The 12,933-nt window shown below is 47.5% G+C and overlaps 1 protein-coding gene across 1 annotated transcript in view; it reads left to right on the top strand.

Moving 5' to 3' along the window:
- Nucleotides 1-12,933, top strand: part of OSBPL10 (oxysterol binding protein like 10) — a 215,765-nt gene that overhangs the window by 171,249 nt on the left and 31,583 nt on the right. The gene's annotated exons all lie outside the window — the stretch shown is intronic.

The following is a 12,933-nucleotide window of genomic DNA, read 5'->3' as shown; positions in this document are numbered from 1 at the left end:
TGCCTGGAGCTCTCCTCTTCCTCTTATCTGCCCCTTACGTTCTGGGGCATCCTTCAGGTCTCCGCCGAAATCCCACCCTCTGCAAAGATGCCTTTTCCCAGTCTCCTTAATGATGATGCCCCCCACCCCAACCGGACATTGACCCCAATGAATTCCTCATAGTTCTTCTTCGTATGAGTTGTCTGCATGTTGTGTCCCTGGTTAGACCTCGAGCTCCTCAAAAGCAGGGACTGTCTCATGTTTCTTTGTTGTCTCTGTGCTTAGCACAGTGCCTGGAACACACTAGGCACTCAGGAAATGCTTGTTGGCTTCCTGGATTACCGCAGCGAGCCAGGCTTCAGTGTCCATGGATGGGTAGTTGCCGCACACTCTCTAACCAACAGTGTCCGCTCTTTTTTCTGCTCCTTTGTTTCATCCTTTCTGTTTTCTTTGTCCTTCTGAGTTCACCCTTTCATGACAAATGGGTGTCCTACAAATTTAAGTGGATTCCAAGGAGATCTGCACACGCAGGAAAAAGGATTGATACTGATTTTTCTTGCAGAATGCTTGTTGAGAAGCCATTGTTAAAGGCGCATCCATGGCACCCGGCTGTCCCGATTGCTGCTGTTTGTCTTGGCTGATGAGATGTGCACCTCTTTCTTTTGCTGTGCCCCCGCCCCTCCTGACCTCCAGTGGCCTTGTCTCTGCTCTGTGTATGCTTTGGATCTGTTCCTATGGGCTCCAGCTTTCTTTACAGCGACAGAATGTGAGCTCTTCGAGGGCAAGGGTTGTTTGGTTTTTACCTTGCATCCCCTGTGCTTAGCATACTGCCCACCACATAGTAGGCACTGAATCAATGCTTGTCGATTGATTGATTTCTTTAGAAGTGATTTCTCTTATCTTTCAGGGTGTGTTTTTATTGAACATTCACCTTTCTGCAGGTCGGAGCTTTTACTCAGGAGGACCCCCTGCCGTACAAGTCTATGAGAGCCAAGTGTGGGAAGTGTGTGTGTATGTGTGGGTAGAGCAAGAAGGCCAGCCCCGATCCTGGCTGCCTGGAGAAGGAGGAGGATGACAGCCGAGATACACTGAGGGAACACTTGCAAGATGGCGGCCAAGTGCAGCCTTGCCCTGTGGATGTAGAACTTGGACTTTCCAAAGAGCAAGCCTCCAGCCCCCTGACAAGTCTTAACTGCCCCTGGATCTGTGTCTGACATCCCAAGAGGAGGCAGAATCTCCACACGTTGGGGGAGGCCCGACACCCTTGCTGCCCCACTGAGCTCTGAAGCTGTTCTTACTACAGCTCGCTCTATTGGGTTGAATGCATGTTGGCCCATGAGTAGCTGTTGTCCATTGAGACAGAGCTGACAAGCAGCTGGGAGGCCCAGCCGTGGTGTCCAGCACCATGGCGTGACTGTTAACTGTGAGGAAACAGTGACCAGAGATGGTATGCTGTGCCTTTGGCCGATACTGGACATGCCCTAGGAGAAATCGCCCAGCGGAAAAGAGCCTCAGAAATGGCCCCTTCAGATCAGATGGCAAAAAAACGAGGCTGCCTATTGTTCATGTGGATATTTTAAAAATATATAAATAATGGAAAGCAGAAGGTCAGGTTGTGGATGTGTTCTCTGGCCCTGGATTCCTTTTGGTGATCCTGGATCAGGCCATCTCCTGCAGGCCATTTTGTATAAAGGCAGGACACTGGGCATGGCCACTGCCAGTAGGATGTCAAAATTGGACTACTCTTAACATAGACCATTAGCATCCTACTCTGAGGATTAATTATTGAGAGTAGAATTCTGAGAAACAATACATAAGGAACAAATGAAGAAAGTGGGGTGGTGACAAGGGAACCCTGCCATCTTCAGCAATTCAGAGTGCTTGATTATGGGACTTTATTACATGATCAAGTGTGTTCAGTGTTTGTTTCCTCTGTCTTTCGTATCTTAGAGAACTTCTGATGACAGCTCACTTTCTTTCGTACCAACCTCTGGGTTGCCTTACTTGCCTCATTTTATTTCCTCTTTGAATGCCTTAAAATTGACTGCCTTCCACCATATCCCACCTCTTCTACTATGTTATTGGTTTTGGTTTGGATCTGTGGTTTCATGGATGTAGAGAGCTCCCTGTGAGGCAACATCCTCTCCCAAGATAGATGAGTAACTTACCAGCTGCTCATTGGGTTGTCCTGACCTTGAAACCAGTTCTCGATCTACTAGGCCACTCTCTTTCTCCTGTTGCATGGCTCCCCCCTTTGCCCAGTTAGTGCTCATTTATCCCTCTTGCTTTTGTCTCTTTCTCTCATCTGTCTTCTTTGGATTTGATCCCCCAGTTGTGAGCAAGATACATCTTGAGTCCACAGTGCCCTGTGCATTGGCTCCAGATTTTGGACACCTTCCTGGCCCAAGGCCTTCTGACTCTTGAGGTTCCTAGAAGACAAGCTTTCTCTACTTAACTCCTCTTCCTTGGTCCATAAAAAGGGTGGGTGGTTCTGGTGGTTGTGGCAAGGCAGACTGCAAACAGAACAGAAGAATCTGAGAGCTGATCTAACCCAGCCCTTTGCTGAAAAATAACCCCGTGACATCTCCCCCTGCCGTGGTCTCCCCCGGCCTACTGCATGTGTTATTGGCTGTGGAAACGAGAAGCAGGAGGAGTCATGCGAGATGGTGCTCTCATTGTTTCCCTTTCTGACACACCTTCCACCCAGCCCTTCCACCCGATAGCATCTTCCTCATCTGCCGGCCTGCCCTTAACGGTTCTGACCAGGCCAGTCGGGCACTGCCCTGTGTTACTCAGAGGCCCAGTCTTGGTCTAAATTTGCATCCATGATTGGCCCTCACAGATTTTCTCCAGGACGTTGGGATAAAAAGGAGGACTGACCTCCTTTCATTACATTACTCAACACTTGTATTCTTTTGCTAGCCCCCGACCTCCTCCACATCGGGCAAAGCCACGGCTTGCCAGGGAAGTGACCAGCTGTAGAAATGATGGCGGCTGCCAGGAGGAAGCTGCCTGTGAGTTCTGCGGCTCTTTTCTCTGCTGCCTAGGGCTATGTAGGAGTCACAAGGGCGGCATTAGAGAAGTTCGTCTAACTTCGGGGTCCTCTGTTCCAGGGCTAAAGAATATGTCCTTCCTGTGGAGCGTCTTTGAAAGAACAACTTGTGGACCCTTTGGAAGCCTGTGTAGCCCCCTCCCCTCAGTGATTTGATTAGCTCCAGAAAGCCCCTCTCCACAGATTCCTGGCCCTCCAACCATCTCCTTAACCTGTCTGCCACATTGTCTGAAACTACACATTTTGAAATGATTTCCTTTGGTGACCTCCCCTTTTACACTGAAAATGCTTCTGGGTTCAGTGATGCATTAGAACTCAGCCTTTGATCCCACAGGGGCTCATTGACCTATCAGGTTGTTTTCATCCCTGATAGCTGGTGGAGAACATTGCAGAAGAGGAAAATCTTGACCCAGGAGGAACGAGAGGTTGCTTTGGAGCGTGGGGAGGGCAGGCTTGGTGGGTTCAGATACTGCAGACAGCCAGGAGGAATGTGAAAACACTGGAGCCCTGGGGGAGGGAAAGTTCGGAAGAGAAACTTGCTTTTCACAGTCTTGTTCCAGGCTTGAGTCTGATTGTAGAATGCATGTTTGCATCTTGAATAAGCTGATTAGAATTGTGTCTTTGCCTGTAAGTTTGAATATATCAAAGATTTAATATAAATTTTCATCGAAGAAAAAGAACTGGAATTCAGGGGGGAAATGTTTTTGTTTCTCTAGCCTCTGCAGAGAAACCTTTTGAATTTTCTGTAAACATAATAAAATAGGAGCTGTGAGCTAGCATGATGGATAGAGTGGTGGGTCAGGAAGTCAGGAAGGCTTGAGTTCAAATCCAGCCTGACACTTACTAATTGTGTGACCCTGGGCAAGTCACTTAAGTCTTTTTGCCTCAGTTTCTCTGTCTGTAAAATGAGTTGGAGAAGGAAATGGCAAACTGCTCCAGGATTTGTCTTGTGTAATGATACCTTCCCTTGGATGTTACCAGCCTTTATCATGGCTGATGTTATCAGCCTTTATCATGGCTGAGGCTGAGGATTCAGGTGTGGGCCCATCTGCAGATGCCAAGTGTTGTGCAGAAGGAGTTCACACAAGCTTCTTGTGTGTAGGTAGCCTGGGGGGGGTGTCTCTATAGGCAGGCAGTGTCACCCATCCTTGTGTCATTATTATATGGTAGCCAGGACCCCACTGGAACGTCGTCATTTGGCCATTTACTTGGGACACATTTTCCCCTATGGAACAACTGCCCCCAGTCATGTTGTTTTCTCTGTTGTCATGTTTTTGCAGAAACAGTTGGATGCAAGGCTGGGTGTGTCTGTATTTTAAAACAGGAAGTCTCTGACAAGAGGTTTGAGGATGTGCCCAAGGGGACCTGCAGTGCGTAAGAAGCCTGGGGACAGAGCCCATGGCGCTGCAGACCTCACTTCATAGCTCTCTCCCATTGGTCCTGTGCTTAGGACATGAACATTTTTTTTTTTTACTGCTTTATGGAATTTTTATTTTTAGTTTTGGTCTTTATATGTTTCAGAATGACCAAAGGCCTTTTATTGCTTTTAATCATTCAAAACACGATAGATAATTCTGCTGACTCCCCAGCCCACATGCTGAATTGAGTCCTTCTTAAGACAGAGGCCCCCACACACTGTGGCAGTGAGATGTTTGGGAATGAGACATTTCTGTGTCTTGGAAGGACGTTGTATCTGCTTCTGACTTCCTCATCTGGATGTTTGCACCCCAGTTGAATGTAAACTTCTTGGTGGCAGGGACTGTTCCATTTTTATTTTTGTATTTCAGCACCTAGTCATGTTAAGTCAAGCACTTATTAATTGCCTTCTGTATGCAAGGCACCATACTAAGCCCCAGATGCTGAGCACAGAACCTGGCATGTAGGGACTTAATATTTATTGAACTGAAATGAATTAACTTTATGTCCTGTGTTCCTGTTAGGGTTGCAGCTACATTGAGGGTAATGATTTTCATGACCACTGGTAAAAACCCTCATCCAGGGGTAATGTGACTGGAAAGCTGAATGTCACTGGAGTATTTCCTCATCTGTAATAATAATTGTAGGGACGGCTAGGTGGCACAGTGAATAGAGCACCGGCCCTGGAGTCAGGAGGACCTGAGTTCAAATCCGGCCTCAGATACTTAACACTAGCTGTGTGACCTTGGGCAAGTCACTTAACCCCAATTGCCCTGCCCTCCCCCCTCCAAAAAAAGCAAAAAAAAAAATTATAGTTAACATTTCCATAGTGTTTTGAAGTTTACCAGGCACCTTACATATATCATCTCATTTTATCTCCTAGCAACCCCTAAGCAGTAGGTACTGTTATCTTGTAGTTGAGGAAACTGGGTCAGGCAGAGATTAAGTGACTTGTCCAGGGTCACCACAGATAAGTCAGTGTCTGAGGCAAGATTTGATCTCTGGTCCTCTTGACTCCAGGCCCCGGTCTCTATTCACCAGAACACTTCCTGCCATGTCTGTAAAATGGGACATGCATTTCCAGTAAGTGAAGGCCCGCTGCTGTAATGACTGTTCTGCCCCGTTTTCTCAGAGGCAGGGGCCACTGGAATGGAGGGGGTCCAGAGATGAAAGGGGGGATCCCTGCTAACCCCTGAGAGAGCCAGCAGATGAGTCGGTATTGGTGGGATAGTGGGGCCTTCCCCACGCTACCTTAGAAGCAGATGCAGAGCCAGAAAGAGCCGTCTGGTCCGGCCTCCTCATTTTACAGATGAGGACACTGAGAACTGAAGGGACCTGCCCCGAGTCACACAGCTGGGTAGCAAGTGCCAGAGGCAGGATTTGAACCCAGATCTTCCTACGCCAGTTTCAGGGTGTCCCCAAAGTCCTAGTGCAGTTACTCAAGCTCCTTAGATTTCAACTACACTAAGATGTGTGTGCATGTATCTGCGTACCTTTTACTGGTACCTGTGTTGTGGACTGAGCAGTCCTCCCTCAATCTGGGCAGGGGGCACCTGCAGGGTTCTTCAAAACCATTAAGATGATCCGCCTTCCTTATCTGAAATGCACTTCCTCAGCGCCGCTGTCCCAGAGAGAAGCAAGGTTGCCCTTCCCAGCCTGTCCCAGGGATGCAAGCCAAGGCCTCCAGGCCAGGTGGCCTGTCTCAGGAGCCCTCTCTAAGGGGTTTCAGTCTTTGCGGAGGAAGCAGCCCCTCTTCCTTCTCCCCTGCCCACTCATGAACTGACTGTTAGAAAATTTCCTTGTCGATAAATCAGTCCATGAGCAGGCATTTAAGGAAGGCCTGACTTCCAAGAAGATTCACGAATACTTTTTTTTTTTCAAAGCAGTCGGGGTTAAGTAACTTGCTCAAGGGTACACGGCCAGTTATTTTGTGTGGGTGCTGAGTATCTGAGGCCGGAACCGATCCCGGGTCTCCTGATGCCGGGGCCGGCACTCTTACTCACTGCGCCACCTGGCCGCCCCCATGAGTACTTTTTGAATGCCAAAGTTCTGTGATTTTGTGATCCTAGGGAGACTCCTCCCACAGCTGCCTTAAGCACAGGGGGGCTGAGAGACTTATCAGTGTCCCTGTTACTCCTGGGAATGACTATAAGCCTAGAGCCAACTTCATGTTAACTTTCTGAGTGAAGTAAACACATAAGCACTGGGATGTGTGTAGGGAAGGTAAGCCTCCTGAGGGCAGGGGACAGCTCTTTCTTTGTCTGGTGCAGTGCCGTGGCAGTATGGAGAGGGAAGCAGATTTGGGGTCAGGAGAGACTCAAGCTGTTTGTGTGATGATGGGCAGGCCATTTAACCCTTCTGATCCTCAGTTTCCAAATCTGAAAAATCTGGAGTAAAACCTGTTGTCTTTATCTTACAGGATTGTGTCAAATGACAAAATGTGTCTAGAGTGCTTTGCTAACCTAAAATGCTCTAAATGCTGATTGTTACTATTTTTGTAAATGTTTGCTGACTGAAGCTTGGATGGTATGTCTATAGGGTCTTTGACATTTTTTTTTTTGCTTTTTTTTGGAGGGGGAAGGTAGGGTAGTTGGGGTTAAGTGACTTGTCCAAGGTCACACAACCAGTAAGTGTTAAGTGTTTGAGGCCAGATTTGAACTCAGCCTCTCCTGACTCTAGGGCTGGTTCTCTATTCATTACACTACCTAGCCACTCCTATCAGATCTTTAGATGGTGAAAAGCTTGGAGGGAGGACTCACAAAAACACCCAGTGATAGAGGCATTTTCCCTCATGGTCCTGATGGGTCACCACTCAGGCTAAATCTAATGAGACAAATTGTCATAATAGAAAGAATCCAAGAAGTTAGGGCCTCAGACTACAGTCAGGCCTCTATCTATGTGCTGGTTAAGGGAGAGGTAAACAGGAATTGAAAAGATATGGAGACCCTACACTCTTTGTTGGACAGCTGTTAAGGTCTCAGGCTGGAGTATCCTTGAATTTATATGCTGTCTTGTTAACTTTGGGTTTGATTCCTTCTGATAAACAATCCTTTCGTGTGACGTTTGCCCTGTGGCCGTTAAGCTAAAAACAGCTGGGAGAGGATTCTGGAGAATGTCGGACCCCACCCTGCCTGCTGGTGCCTTTATTCCAAGCCGGGTCACTGGGCTGCCCACTCTGGGGCATGCCTCTAGCAGCATGGTTTAGTTGTAAATGACAACATGTGCTTGTAATAAATATGATCATAATCTAAATGCAGGGTTATTTTTGCTTCAACAATAGGGACGAACTTAAAGTCTGAATGTTTGGGTTCATAAATACTGACTTCACAAATCCAAGATGGCAGCTGTTTGTCTAGAGAATATTCATTGTAAAGAGATCTGGGCCCTCAGTGAGCTGCACACTGAGGAAGCCAAGGGAATTGAGACTTCATTAAGAGAAACGGAGCATCCAGGGTGAAGGAGTTGATGGTCCTGTTTTGGGAGCTGGTCCAGACCATACTTGGAGTATGGTGGTTGGGTCTGGTGAGGCGGTCATTAGGCATTTATTAAGCTGGTCTCTCAGGGCCATCGGAAAAAGTTCTGGTTGAACTTTGTTCTGGGTGATGGAGCTGAAAACAGGGGACTTCATGGTGAGCATGGACTGATTTTGCTGCAGGGGATTTTCAACTACTTTCCTTCTCTGTCAGAGCTAGAATCTTAGGGAATAATTCTGTGAACATACAAGCACGTGGTGTTGATTCAAAGTGGGAAGAACTGGGAGGTCAGTATTGGAATTAATGTGTTTACTTGGCTGTTCTCTGGAAGGCGTCTCTCTTGATGGAGTTGAAGACAAGTTATGTTTGGTTTTTGAATAAGCAGGACAGTGGGAGGAAGCAGATTTCGTGTGGACGGTAAACACAGGTCATGCAGAGCTTGTCAGAGAAGGGGGGAGAGGAAGATTCTTCCAGCCTGCCAGCTGATCCCGACCAACTAAAAGTGGGCGTCCTCAGGAAAAGGGCTATCAGAGATGAATATGGTCTGGAAAACCCTGACGTCTTTGAGAAGGTTGGCTTGAATCCGATGCTTTGTTTCCTGCTTCCTACATGGAAATTCTTTGTGCTTCCAATGGTGTAGCTTCTTTATCTGGGACTTCTTAGAATTCTTGCCCTTTTGTGTCTTTTTGGAGGAGGATCCTAGCATCGGGTAGGAAATGCATTTCTTCTTGGGAACAGAAATAAAGACATGTGCTTAGAAAGCTCCAGTGGTCTCCTCTTGGATCACCTCTTCTCTGGCTTTGAAAGCCCTTCCCAAAGGGGCTTCAGCCTGCCTTTCCAGGCCGACTTTCTTGTGTTCCTTCTTATGATAAGCCATTTTCCATCTCAGTGTCTTTACATAGGCTGTCCCCATACCTGAAATTCTCTCCCTCTTCACTTTCATGCCTTAGATCCCTAGCCCTCTTCAAGTTCATTTCTGATCCATCCTTCTATCCCAATGTTACTGTCTTACTCTCCTCTGTAAAATGGAGACAGTAGGAGCGCCCACTTCACCATAATAGCTTCGGTGTGACTGGCACATAGTAGGTGTTTAACAAATGCTTACTGAGTGGATGAATATTTGGGTCACTACCCCTGGGTTTGGGGAAATGCTTATAATACAGACAAGCACCTACCAAATCCTGGGTCGTTCTTCAGGGGACAGCCACAGTGCCTATTTTTAAAAGCTTAATTGAAATCTATTCTTTTTACAACATGCTTTTTTTCCAGAAGCAGAGATAAGGAGGGAATGTTCTCTGAGCTTAGAGAGATGAGAGTAAAGGAAGTGGAGGTGGTGAATGTAGATGGCTTTTCTTCAGGCATTTGGCTGAGAAAGGGAAAAGACCTATGGGGATGGTAGGGTCAAGGGAGGCTTTAGTTAGGAAATAATTCCTTTTGCTACTTCTTGACTTCAGGGTCCGCTGACTAAGAAGTGGACTTCTATCAGTCTCTTCTTTTAAATGCTTCTGAAATTAGAAGAGCCACTGGGAATAGAGAATAGGGGCAGGAAGGGGTGAAAAGAAGCCAGGTTAGAGGATGGGAGGTGAGAGTAAGGATTTTTCTATGTTTAGCATAGATCTCAATTTTAGCCATTCAGTTCTGGGAGTGCTTTCTAGCTTGACTGTTCTCGTGCTAGTAAAAACCAGTGTGATATCAGGGACCTCAGAGCTTCTCTAGAGACTGAACTGATTGGAGTTTCCCACCTCTTCTCTTCTCTCAGCTCCCCAGTGTTAAAATTCAGCCTTGTGCAAGGGTTCTATTTTCTGTCTCTAGTCTTGTGTGCCCTGGGAATGTACAAGTGTAGTGTGCTAGAAGGAAAATGGGCTCTGGAGTCAGAAGATGTGGGTGCAAATCTTGCCTCTGCTATTCATTCATTCATTCATTCATTCATTCATTTCTTTGTTATCCGCAGAATCTTGGACAGGTCATTTTACTTCTGTGGGATTCAGTTTCCTAATCTGTAGAGTAAATGCTCTCCTTAAGGTTTCTCACAGCTTTTGTTCCCCGTGAGTCTATGAACCTACTAAAGGAAACTTTCCTCAGCTGTTCTCAGACAGAATCATAGGATCCGGCTCCTGTCCATCTGACCCCCTCATTTTACCCAGGAGGAAGCTGAGGCTCCACGGGGGTGATGCTTCTCGCTCAAAGACACAGGTGCATGGGCAGCAGGGCAGTGATTCAAGCCTGGGTCCCCTGTCTCCATGTCAGACGATCTTTCTCCTTCCTGTGGGTCTGTACAGGACACTCTGGGTGTGAGGGAGGGTCAGAAAGCTGGTCAGTTTCAGAGCTGGACCTTGCAGTGGGGGCCTGGCCCTGAAGGGTCACCTTCTCCAGGCTTTCTCCACCGCTTTATCTAAGCTCAGCTTGGCTGCTGTCCCTCCCCTTCCGCCTCGTACCCTGCTTAGCTGGGTATTTGTTCCAGTCCCCCCCGCCTTGGAGATTATCAGCTCCCTCAAAGGTAGGGTCTGTTTGGTTCTCATCTCTGTATCCCCAGCATCTAGCACCGAACCCAGTGCATTGTGGTCACATCATAAATCCTTGTTGAAGTCAATGGAAATATATGCTCTTAAGACAGACAATTGCCTGTGTTCTGACTGCTATATAACCAAATTGTTTATAAATGATAGAAGATAGAAGTAAACTAAACTTGGGAGTTTTGTATGGGGGAATGAAGCTTGAATTGGGGAAGGAACAGATCACCTTCCTTAAGCTTCCAAAGACTGTGTTCTGAGGTGACATAGCTTCATGTTAGGGTTTCTCTGTCCTCTAGAGTCAAGTGTAGACAGCCGCAGGTGTCTCACATTGTGTCAACAGGATCTTTGTTGGGAAACTGTCTGCTGCTTGATGAAATGACTCCAATAAAATCTGATGTGTTGGCAGCCTTTGGTTGTTTGTAATTTATTTGGCACATATTTTTGCAGGACAATAAAGCTGTCTTCCCAGGGGCTCTGAGCGCCATGGACAAAGAGCTCGCACTGGGAGAAGGCTCAGGGCAGACCCCTTTGCCCTCAGGCCCCCAGGATCTCCTATCCCCTGACTTTCCCTTTACACCTAGTACCTTCTCCCAGGACTTCTTCAAATCGGGCCCATTCTAGATTGTATCAGAATCAGAGGTGTCAGACACTCAGTGGTGGCCTCACCACTTTGCCCCCACCCTCCTGACACTCCCAAGTGGGGCAGAACCAGATTCAAAAGTAATTAGGAAATATTCAACAAGATAAATAAAAATACAATTTGTCGTGGTCGTTCATTCTTGTCTGACTCTCCATGACCCCATTTGGAGTTTTCTTGGCAAAGATACCGAAATGGTTTGTCATTCCCTTCTCCAGCTCATTTTACAGATAAGGAAACTGAGGCAAACAGGTAAGTGACCTGCCCAGGGTCATGCAGCTAGTAAGTGTCTGAGGCTACATTTGAAATCAGGTCTTCCTGACTCCAGGCCCAGCTTCTGTCTACTGGGCCACCTAGCTGGCTGCCAACACACAATATGATGTTAACGTGTGGTTTTCTAAGTCATTAGGAGGCCTATGGAGATCTTTATGTATGGTTTAGTGGCCCCATTTCTGTTTGGTTTTGACACCACTGCCCTACGTGAAGGCAGGTGCTGTGACATGTTTCATTGTTGTGTCCCCAGAGCCTGGCAGAGTGTGCAGGTGGTGATAAGTATTTGTTGAACTGACTGCTTCATCACCTCCTTGGAAATGACTGAAATTGTCTCTTTGCTAAAGTTATCTTGGGGCAGCTAAGTGATAACAGTAGCTCGAGCGCTGGGTCCAAGTCAGGAAGACCTGAGTTCAAATCTGTCCTTGTACACTTCCTAGCTGTGTGACCCTAGGCAAGTCACTTCACCCCATTTGCCTCAGTCTTCTCACACATAAAATGATCTGGAGAAGGAAATGACAACCACTCCAGTATCTCTGCCAAGAAAACCCCGCACGGGGTCATCAAGAGTCTTTGAAAGCAACAAAAAGAGTTACTTTGCTAAGAGGCAGGCATAGATCAATCAACGCCCATTTATTAAGCGCCTCCTGCATGCCAGAAGATACAAAGAGAAAGTGAAATAAAGCCTGCCCTTAGAGGGCTTATGCTCCAGTGGGGGAGATAGCCGGCGCATTAACAGTCATCTGTGCAGGTGCAAACATGCGACACAAAACACAGAGCTTTGGAAGGCACCTTGCAGGGCACAGGGGCTGATCACCCCCATTTTACAGAGGAAGGCAATGGAGCCCTCGAGAGCCTAAGTGGTTTGCCCAGGGTCACCCAGATAGCGAGTGACAGTGTCTGGATTTGAACCTGGGTCCCCTGGCTGTTTTCCACTGCTTGAAGTATTAGGGTCAGTGAAGGTGGGAAGACTTGAGCTTCCAGACACAGTTCAAAGGTAGAGTTGTCCTGGCTGGAGGCCCAGTGCCTGGCCCTTCAGCTAGAGATTTCCTGGTCTTGGAATTCTTGACTTCATGATAGCCCTGCTGACTGGTCTGCAAACTCAGTTTTCTGATCTTTTGAGCCAAATAAATGAGGCTTTACAGCTTGCAACCCAGAGAGTCCAGGAAAGCAGGGTTTGCTCTCTGGAATGAGCCCAACCATCACTGAAAGATGTGGCTGTGCTTTCTCTGCCCTCTGAATCTGGACCTCCTCACTCAGCCAGGAGAGAGCGTCTCTGGGTTGATGAACCGTGAAGCTGTGAGCGTTCCCCATGACCGCCATGTTGCTGCTGATGGGTATGCACAGAAAGGCCCTACTTTGGCAGGTTGTTGTGTCTGGGTGTAGGTAAGTGTCTGTGGCCTGTCCAGGACGTTCCAGAGCCCTAGGAATGCTTTGAAAGTGGCCCCTCGTTCACAAGGCTCTGATCTCACACACACGTTCTCTCTCAGTGGTGCTGGTGCTTGAGATCACCTGAGGGGCTGGGATTTCTCTACTGTGGATGTTACCCTCAGTGGCACAAAATGAAACTCATCTGACGCATGCTGGGCAGCT

Source organism: Petaurus breviceps, unplaced genomic scaffold, assembly GCF_028583685.1.
Source record: "Petaurus breviceps papuanus isolate PSGF00001 unplaced genomic scaffold, PetGlider_PUasm1.0 185, whole genome shotgun sequence".
NCBI lineage: Eukaryota > Metazoa > Chordata > Mammalia > Diprotodontia > Petauridae > Petaurus > Petaurus breviceps.
This window is presented reverse-complemented; position numbering and strand designations above follow the sequence as displayed.